Source organism: Gopherus flavomarginatus, chromosome 3 (genome assembly GCF_025201925.1).
Source record: "Gopherus flavomarginatus isolate rGopFla2 chromosome 3, rGopFla2.mat.asm, whole genome shotgun sequence".
Classification (NCBI taxonomy): domain Eukaryota; kingdom Metazoa; phylum Chordata; order Testudines; family Testudinidae; genus Gopherus; species Gopherus flavomarginatus.
In genome coordinates, this window is record NC_066619.1 from 137,243,743 (window position 1) to 137,253,063 (window position 9,321).

General features: G+C 49.8%; 1 non-coding gene across 1 annotated transcript; it reads left to right on the top strand.

Moving 5' to 3' along the window:
• Nucleotides 1-824: 824 nt before the first annotated feature.
• On the top strand, nucleotides 825-897 carry TRNAV-UAC (transfer RNA valine (anticodon UAC)). The gene has a single exon. It is a non-coding gene; the product is annotated as a tRNA-Val (tRNA).
• The last annotated feature ends 8,424 nt before the right edge of the window (nucleotides 898-9,321 follow it).

Sequence of the window (9,321 nt, forward strand, 5' to 3'; positions counted from 1 at the left end):
AAAACATGAGCAGGGAGATTACAACACCTCAGAACTCATGAAGCTCCAGGAAACGTGTAACTTTAGGTCCGAGTGAGTGTGTCTAAAAATCAGCTATGCTGTAGAAGGTCTCTAGGAGTTGAAAGAGATGTGCCATCTTGACCTTCCTAAAGAATTCATCAAGTATTAATAAAAACTAGGGTTAATAAGTCAAGATCTTCGTAGCACTAGGCTGGTGGACTGGTCTAAAGTACTAGTTTTAAGATTCTTTCTTCCTATCTTTTGGGTGTTCTGGTCTCTGCACAGAGATGTGGTTTTAAATCCCACTCCTGACATGACCGTTTAATTCTATCTGGAGAAAATGGCCTCACTTCAATCTCCTTTGGAACAATAGAGCGTCATTTGCTTAGCTTTTCTATTCCAGTAGTTGTGAGAGAAGCTCCAAACCAAGGAGAAACAGTGCCTGTTCTCTTGACCCACCAATTTTTGGCTTCCTTCATTCCAAACCACTATCTCAGATATATCCATATTTCCCACACTATTGTGTTAGCATTCTTTGCTTTTATGAAACTTTAGGGTCATCATTTAATTGCCACACAACTGTACTTATGAAGTGAAGTGAAACACAATATTTTTTGGATATTCTTGCAGAAGAGTTTTGTTTTCTGACCTGGAACTGAACAGGGGCTACCCGAGGGGAACAATGCTACTCCCTTTTCTTGGCTCATTCAAAAAAACATAAGTTCTTGATGCCCTTTGGTTTCTCTATTCTTCAAAGGGAAATCAGCTGGTGTAGCAGCTACTGAGAAAGCCTTAGAAAAGGGCCTCAAAATTGACAGCAGTTGATTTCTGTAGTGTAGTGATTATCACATTTGCCTTACATGCAAAAGGTGCCTGGTTCAAAACCAGGCAGAAACAGTGCTACTTTCCTTCCTTTGGCCTTTTATCACTCCAAGCCCATTCTCAACTCCATCTGTAGCTTCTATGCTTTCTTCCTCGTTATTTTTTTTTCCTTTCATGGAGCTTTAAATTCAAAAGAAGAGGCTTAGCCAGCATTTTGAGGGAAGGAACAGACCATCATTTGGGAGACTGCCAGTTACATAACAAATCTGAGCGTAGAAGAATCCCAACCCATTGTCCTGCATATTTAGCTCCCAGTCAGCAGTTTTTCCCTTGCCGTTTTTTTTTTGAGCTAACCTTGAGTCCAGGGCGCACACACTCTCTCTGCCCCACACATTGACTCTGGCCCTGCTGCAAAGTGACCCCTAAGAACCAGCAACCTGCACGAGAGCATGACTGGGGGGAAAGGGTTTCCCATGAAGCTTATAAGCCACTGGATGCATTGGTAAGAGGCAGCTCTGAGTGTAACAGTCAGGAGAAAAGGTCTAGTTTGGGGATGTGGCTCAGTGGTACTGTGCCTGCTTTGCATGTATAAGGCCCTGGGTTCACTCCCTTTCACCCTTGCTGCTTTGCTCATGGCCCAGCCAGTCTCCCTGCACAAGTTTCAGTCTTGAGCAGTGAGGGCAAAGTACCAATTGCATGGAAGCTCTGTGGGGGTTTCTGCTCCTAAAGCACCACGGTGACTCTAAGATTCCCATCCACTGAGCTGCTTGATGAGGAAGGACTGGAGAGCAGGGTCCCATCAGCACAGAGGGAGGGACAAGGACGTGGAGGGGCAGTCAGTGCTAGAGAGGAAAGAGGTCAGTGATTTACAGGGGACACTGGGCCTTGGAGGGAACAGGTGGTGAGGGGACAGCTTGTTTACAATGATGCTGATGATGAATAGAAAAAAAGGCTGGAGTCAATGAAAGCATAGAAGGAGAAGGGCAGCTCCACAAAGGGCCCTGGGTGCTCATACATCCCAGTTCATAAGTACGTAACATAAGACTTGCCACACTGGGTCAGATCAACGGTTCGTCTAGCCTAGAAGCCTGTCTTCTTACAGTGGCTGATCCTAGGTGCCCCAGGGTTCCACAGGTTGAATGTGTGTTATGTGAAGAAATATTTCCTTTTGTTTGGTTTAAGCCTGCTGCCTCTTCATTTCATTTGGTGACCCCTAGTTCTTGTGTCTAGAGGAGTAAATAACACTTCCTTAGTTACTTTCTCCAACCCAATCATTGTTTTATAGACCTCAATCATAGACTCATAGGTCAGAAGGGACCAATATGATCATCTAGTCTGACCTCCTGCACAAGGCAGGCCACAGAACCCCACCCATCCACTTTTACAACAACCCCTAACCCAGGACCGAGTTATTGAAATCCTCAAAATTGGTTTGAAGACCTCAAGCTGCAGAGAATCCATCAGCAAGCGACCCGTGCCCCACGCTGCAGGGGAAGGCAAAAAACCTTCAGGGCCCCTGCCAATCCGCCCTGGAGGAAAATTCCTTCCCGACCCCAAATATGGCGATCAGCTAAACCCTGAGCATGTGGGCAAGACTCACCAGCCAGCACCCAAGAAGGAATTCTCTGCAGTAACTCAGTTCCCATCCCATCCAACATCTCCCCGCAGACCATTGAGCAGACCTATCTGGTGGTAATCCAAGATCAATTGCCCAAATTAACGATCCTATCATAACATCGCCTCCATATACTTATCAAGCTTTGACTTGAAGCCAGAAAAGTCTTTTGCCCCCATTACTTCCCTCGGAAGGCTGTTCCAGAACTTCACTCCCCTAATGGTTAGAAACCTTCGTCTAATTTCAAGTCTAAACTTCCTAATATCCAGTTTATACCCATTCATCCTCGTGCCTACATTAGTACTAAACTGAAATAATTCCTCTCCCTCCCTAACGTTAACCCCCCTGATATATTTATATAGAGCAAGCATATCCCCCCGCAGCCTTCTTTTGGCCAGGCTAAACAAGCCAAGCTCTTTGAGTCTCCTTTCATAAGGCAGGTTTTCCATTCCTCGGATCATCCTAGTAGCCCGTCTCTGAACCTGTTCCAGTTTGAATTCATCCTTCTTGAACATGGGACACCAGAACTGCACACAGTATTCCAGATGGGGTCTCACCAGCGCCTTATATAACGGTACTAACACCTCCTTATCCTTGCTGGAAATACCTCGCCTGATGCATCCCAAAATCGCATTTGCTTTTTTAACAGCCGTATCACATTGGCGACTCATAGTCATCCTGCTATCAACCAATACTCCAAGGTCCTTCTCCTCCTCTGTCGCTTGCAACTGATGCACCCCCAACGTACATCTAAAATTCTTATTATTAATCCCTAAGTGCATGACCTTGCACTTTTCACTATTGTATTTCATCCTATTTCTATTATTCCAGTTTACAAGGTGGTCCAGATCTTCCTTAATAGTATCCCTGTCCTTCTCCGTGTTAGCAATACCCCCCAGCTTTGTGTCATCCGCAAACTTTATTAGCACATTCCCGCTCTTTGTGCCAAGGTCAGTAATAAAAAGGTTAAATAAGATTGGTCCCAAAACCGATCCTTGAGGGACTCCACTAGTGACTTCCTTGCAGCCTGACAGTTCACTCTTCAATACGACCCGCTGGAGTCTCCCCTTTAACCAGTTCCTTATCCACCTTACAACTTTTATCTTCATCCCCATCTTTTCCAATTTAACTAATAGTTCCCCATGCGGAACCGTGTCAAACCCCTTACTGAAATCTAGGTAAATTATATCTACCGCATTTCCTTTATCTAAGTAATCCGTCACCTTCTCAAAGAAGGAGATCAGATTGGTTTGACACGATCTACCTTTAGTAAATCCGTGTTGCAATTAGTCCCAATTACCATTGACCTCAATGTCCTTAATTACTTTCTCCCTTAAAATTTTTTCCAAGACCTTACATACTACAGACGTCAAGCTAACAGGCCTATAATTATCCGGATCACTTTTATTCCCTTTCTTAAAAATAGGAACTACATTAGCAATCCTCCAGTCGTACGGCACAACCCTCGAGTTTATCGATTGCTTAAAAATTCTTGTTAACAGGCTCGCAATTTCACGCGCCAGTTCCATTAATATCCTCGGATGGAGATTGTCCGGGCCCTTCGATTTCATCCCATTAAGCTGTTCAAGTATGGCCTCTACCTCAGTTGCGGTAATATCCACTTCCATATCCACATTCCCGTTTATCATCCCTCCATCATCGCTAGACTCCTTACTAGTCTTATTAAAAACTGAGGCAAAGTACTTATTTAGATATTGGGCCGTGCCTAGGTTATCCTTAACCTCTATTCCATCATCAGTGTATAGCGGCCCCACTTCTTCTTTCTTTGTTTTCTTCTTATTTATGTGGCTGTAGAACCTTTTACTATTGGTTTTGATTCCCTTTGCAAGGTCCAGTTCAATGCGGCTTTTAGCCTTTCTCACTTTATCCCTACATGTTCTGACCTCACCAAGGTAGCTTCCCTTACTGATCCTGCCTTTCTTCCACTCCCTGTAAGCTTTCTGCTTTTTTCTAATCCCCTCTCTGAGTTGCTTGCTCTTCCACTTTGGCCTACAACTCCTGCCCATGGTTTTTTTCCCCTTTCTTGGGATGCAGGCTTCCGACAGTCTCCGCAGCTGCAACTTAAAGTAATTCCAGGCCTCCTCCGCATTTAAATCCACAAGTTCCTCCATCCAATCCACTTCCCTAACTAATTTCTTTAACTCTTTAAAATTAGCCCTCAAGAAGTCGAAAACCCTAATCCCAGATCTACATTTATTTATCCTTCCATCTAGTTTGAACTGAATCAGCTCATGATCACTCGAACCAAGGTTGTCCCCTACCACCATTTCTTCTACGAGGTCCTCACTGCTCACCAACACCAAATCTAAAATGGCATCCCCTCTCATAGGTACTTCAACTACTTGATGAAGAAATCCATCCGCTATCACATCCAGAAAAATCTGACCCCTATTATTCTTGCAAGCACTCGTCCTCCAGTCTATATCTGGGAAGTTGAAGTCCCCCGTTATCACACATTCCCCCTTTGTGTTTACTTCATTAAAGACATTAAAGAGGTCTCTATCCATACCCAAATCAGATCCCGGCGGTCTATAGCACACCCCAAGCACTATCTCACGGGAAGCTCTAGTTGCTTTTTTACCCAGTGTGATTTTTGCCCAGACAGACTCTGTCTTATCCATTCCATCGCTTCTTATTTCATTACAGTTTATCTCATCATTGATGTACAAGGCTACTCCACCACCTTTGCCTTTCTTCCTGTCTTTTCTAAACAGCACATAGCTTTCAATACCTGTGCTCCAGTCATGAGTACTATTCCACCAGGTTTCGGTTATCCCTATAATATCCGGTTTCACTTCCTGCACCAGTAGCTCCAGTTCCTTCATCTTGTTACCTAGGCTCCTCGCATTACTGTACAGACATTTCAATTTTTGGCGTTTGGCGTCAGTGACATTCTTTCCCCCATCGTGCACAGACCTTCTACCACCAGCATCACCCGTTACTCTGGTTTCTACTCCACTATTCCTCCTTGGATCAATTCTTTGGTCCGCAAGGGTATCCCCTCTCACTTTGTTTACTTCCCTCTCCAGGTTATATTCCGGCGTGGAGATCTCCTGAACATCTCCCAACTATCTCCCCCAACTTCCTAATTTAAAGCTCTCTTGATGAGGTCGGCGAGCCTCCATCCTAGAATTCTATTTCCCTCCTTACTTAGATGAAGTCCATCCTGAGCGAACAGTTGTCTATCCGTAAACGCTTCCCAAAGACTGTACATCCCAAAGTACTCCTTATAACACCAATGCCTGAGCCATCTGTTGATCGCCATAATCTTGTCACTCCTTCGTCGCCCTGCTCTAGGAACCGGCAGAATCCCACTGAAGATCACCTGAGCCTCAATTTCTTTGAGTGTCTTCCCCAGTTTGGCATAGTACTCCTTGATACAGTCCAGTGAGTAACTAGCCGTATCTTTCATTCCCACATGAAGGATAATCAATGGATTCTTTCCCGCTCCCGCTAGGATCGTATTCAGCCTCAGGTCCACATCCTGTATCTTAGCCCCTGGCAGACAGCACACACTTCTGTTCTCCCGATCAGGTCTAGTTACAGGCCTGTCTACTCTTCTCAGTAAAGAGTCTCCAATCACGTAGACTTGCCTTTTCCTGGTGACAGTGTGATTCTCCGGTCTATCCCCCACACCAGCTGGCCGCAATTCCTCTCGATTTGTATTCACCCTTACAATCCTCCTAGGGCTCGTACTTGGTCTCGCCTCCATCGACTCCTCCCCTCCTCCTGCAGGACTAGCTGCTCGTTTCTTTTTCCTCTCCTTCTCTCCTTCAGCAGCCTGCTGTGCTCCATCTTCATTTTCCAACTCAGCAAACCTGTTCCTGAGTTCTATTTCTCCATCGCTGGCCCGTCTTTTCCTCTGCCTGGTTCTCCTAGTCACATGCTTCCACCGTCCACTTTCCTCACGCAGCAGCCCCTCCTCAGAGTCCTTTGGTCCTGCTTCTATCCGCTCGTCTGTCCCCTGTACCTCATCATGTCTGTGTTCCATCATCTGCTCAAACCCCCTTCTAAACTCGGCCAGAGTTTCCGCTTGCATCTCCAGTCCTCTTATCTTTTCCTCCAGCAGCTCTATCAGGCAGCACTTCATGCAGACGAAACTCCTTTCAGGTGCCCCCTATAGGACCATGTATATGCCACAGCTACTGCATCCGGTCATCCTCAGTGTGTCTGCACCTGCTGCCTCCGCCTCCATCATATCGTTCCAACTCTGTGCCTGGCAATCCATGCCTCACACCTCACTGCAGGCCACCAACAAGCGCTGGGCTGCTGGCAGACCCCTGCCTCTTCCCTAGTCTGACTTCCTGGTTTCTCTGCCTTGGTCTCCCCTGTAACCTCCCCCTGGGAACTCCCACTGAAACTCCCGTTAGCTGCTCTGTTGACTGGCTCCTGTGCCGCTGCCTGAGTGCCTGGCTCCTTATATAGGGCCCCTAATCAGGTAAGCCTCGCCCCCAACTCAGGGCTCAGCCTCGCTCCCAGCACACAGCCCCAAGCTGAAAAGTCTGTCTTATTAATCACTCTTCATATGAAAGCTGCTCCATACCCCTAATCATTTTTGTTGCCCTTTTCTGAACCTTTTCCAATTATAATATATCTTTTATCAGGTGAGCTGACCACACGTGCACACAGTTTTCAAGACGTGGGTGTGCCATGGATTTCTGTAGAGGCACCCTGGCTTGTCCTAGATAGCGAGAATAGACAAACAGGGACCCAGCCCCCTACAGTGATCCCGTGGACAAGAACCTGGTTGGGAGTGGGGTGAAGGTTCCCTCTGGGCAAAGGGGAGCTGAAATCCCTCAGTGTCCTGGAACTTAAGCAATGGAAGCTTCAAACCCTTCATAGCCGTGCGTTGAGGTGCATCAGCAGAAGGTTGGGCTGGAGCAGGGGTCAGCAACTGCCGGGACTCCAGTGTGCCATTAAAAATCCTGCCGGCATGGCAACCCGCTGGCCCCTCCCCCGCCTTCCCTCGGAGCCCTGCTGCCTGGCACGCAGCGCTCTGGTGGACAGGGCTCCGCACTCCCATGGGGCAGTGTTTGGCTCTGCGAGGAGTGAAAGATGCTCCCCACTCATGCGGCGCCCTGCCGCCTTGCGCGCAGCACTTGGAGGGGCGGGGATGCACGTGCGGCGGCAGGGCTCAGAATGAGCGGGAAGCCTCATGGTAAGGGGTCTGGGGTTGGGGGGGTTGGGATAAGCGGGGGGCAATCAGAGGACAGGGAGCAGGGTGGGTTGGATGGACAGTGGGATCACAGGGGGGTGGTTTAGGTAGGGGTTTCTGGAGGGGGCAGTGGATGGGGCATGGGAGTCTCGGGGTCTATTAGGGGGTGGGAGGTGGATAGGACACAGGGCAGTCAGGGAACAGGGAGCAAGGAGGGTCCTGGGGCACAGTTAGGGGTCTCTGGGGGGGTCAGGGAAGAAGGAGCTGGAGGGAGTTGGATGAGTTGGGAGTTCTGGGGGGGCTGTCAGGAGGTAGGGGTGTGGCGAGTGGTTGTGGCAGGCAGAGAGCAGGGGGGTGTATAGGTCCAGAGTTCTGGGGGTCCTGTCAGGGGGCAGGGAGCGGTTAGATAGGCACAGGAGTCCAGGGGTTCTGTCTGGGTGCGGGGGTGTAGACAAAGGTTGGGGCAGTCAGGGGACAGGTAGGGGGTAGGATCCTAGGGGGGCAGTCAGGGGACACGAGGCAGGGAGGCATAGATAGGGAGTGGGGTCCCAGGAGGGGGTAGTCGGGACAAGGAACGGGTGGCATGGGGGTTTTGGGGGGGCAGTCACCCAGCCCTCTGCCCAGAGCCCTGACCCCTCCACACCCCTCAGGCCCCTGCCCTGAGCCTTGCACCCCCACACCCTGCCCCAGGCCCCTGCCCTGAGCCTTGCACCCCCACACCCTGCCCCAGGCCCCTGCCCTGAGCCTTGCACTCTCACACCCTGCCCCAGGCCCCTGCCCTGAGCCCTGTACCTACCAGCCCTCTGTTGACTCCTTCACTCCTCCACCCCCCCATGACCCCAGCCCTGACTCTGGCACCCCCACACATACCCAGCCCCCCTACTCTGACACCTACACACCCCTCATGTGCCCCCAGTCGTGACTCTTGCACTCCTCACATCCCCAGCCTCCCCACATCCCATGCACCCCGCACATCCCCACCCCCACCACCAAACGGGAGCCCCTGAACCCTCCGCGCACATTCCCACCTGCACCCCTCCCGCCAAATGGGAGCTGCCCAGGTAAGTGCCCCTACACCCAAACCTCCTGCCCCAACCGAGCCCCCTCCCTCATTCTAGCTCCTGGCCAGACCCTTCACCCTCAGCCCTGTGCTCGGTCCACTCCCACCCTCAGCTCAGTGCAGAGAGAGGAGGAGAATGGGCCAGAACCAGGGAGAAGGTAGGTACCCAATGTATGTGGGCAGGGCCGGGACCCCAGACCGGCAGCGGGCTGAGCGGGTCCGGCAGCTGGGATCCCGGCTGGCAGGAGCCGGAGGATGGAACCCCTGAGCAGCAGTGGGCTGAGTCTGGGGTCCTGGCTGCCAGCCCCACACAGCCCGCTGCTGGTCTGGGGTCCCGGCTGCTAGCCCCGCACAGCCAACTGCCGGTCGGTCTGGGGTTCTGGCTGACAGACCCTTCCCAGCTGGGGTCCCAGCCACAGGCCCCACTCAGCCCATTGCCAGCCTAGATGAACAGAACCCCAGACCAGCAGCAGGCTGAGCGGGCCAGTGGCGTAAGACGAACATTTTAATTTAATTTTAAATGAAGCTTCTTAAACATTTTGAAAACCTTGTTTATTTTACAATACACTAGTTTAGTTATATAATATACAGACTTGTAGAGAAAGACATTCTAAAAAACATTAAAATGTAATACCGGCACGCAAAACC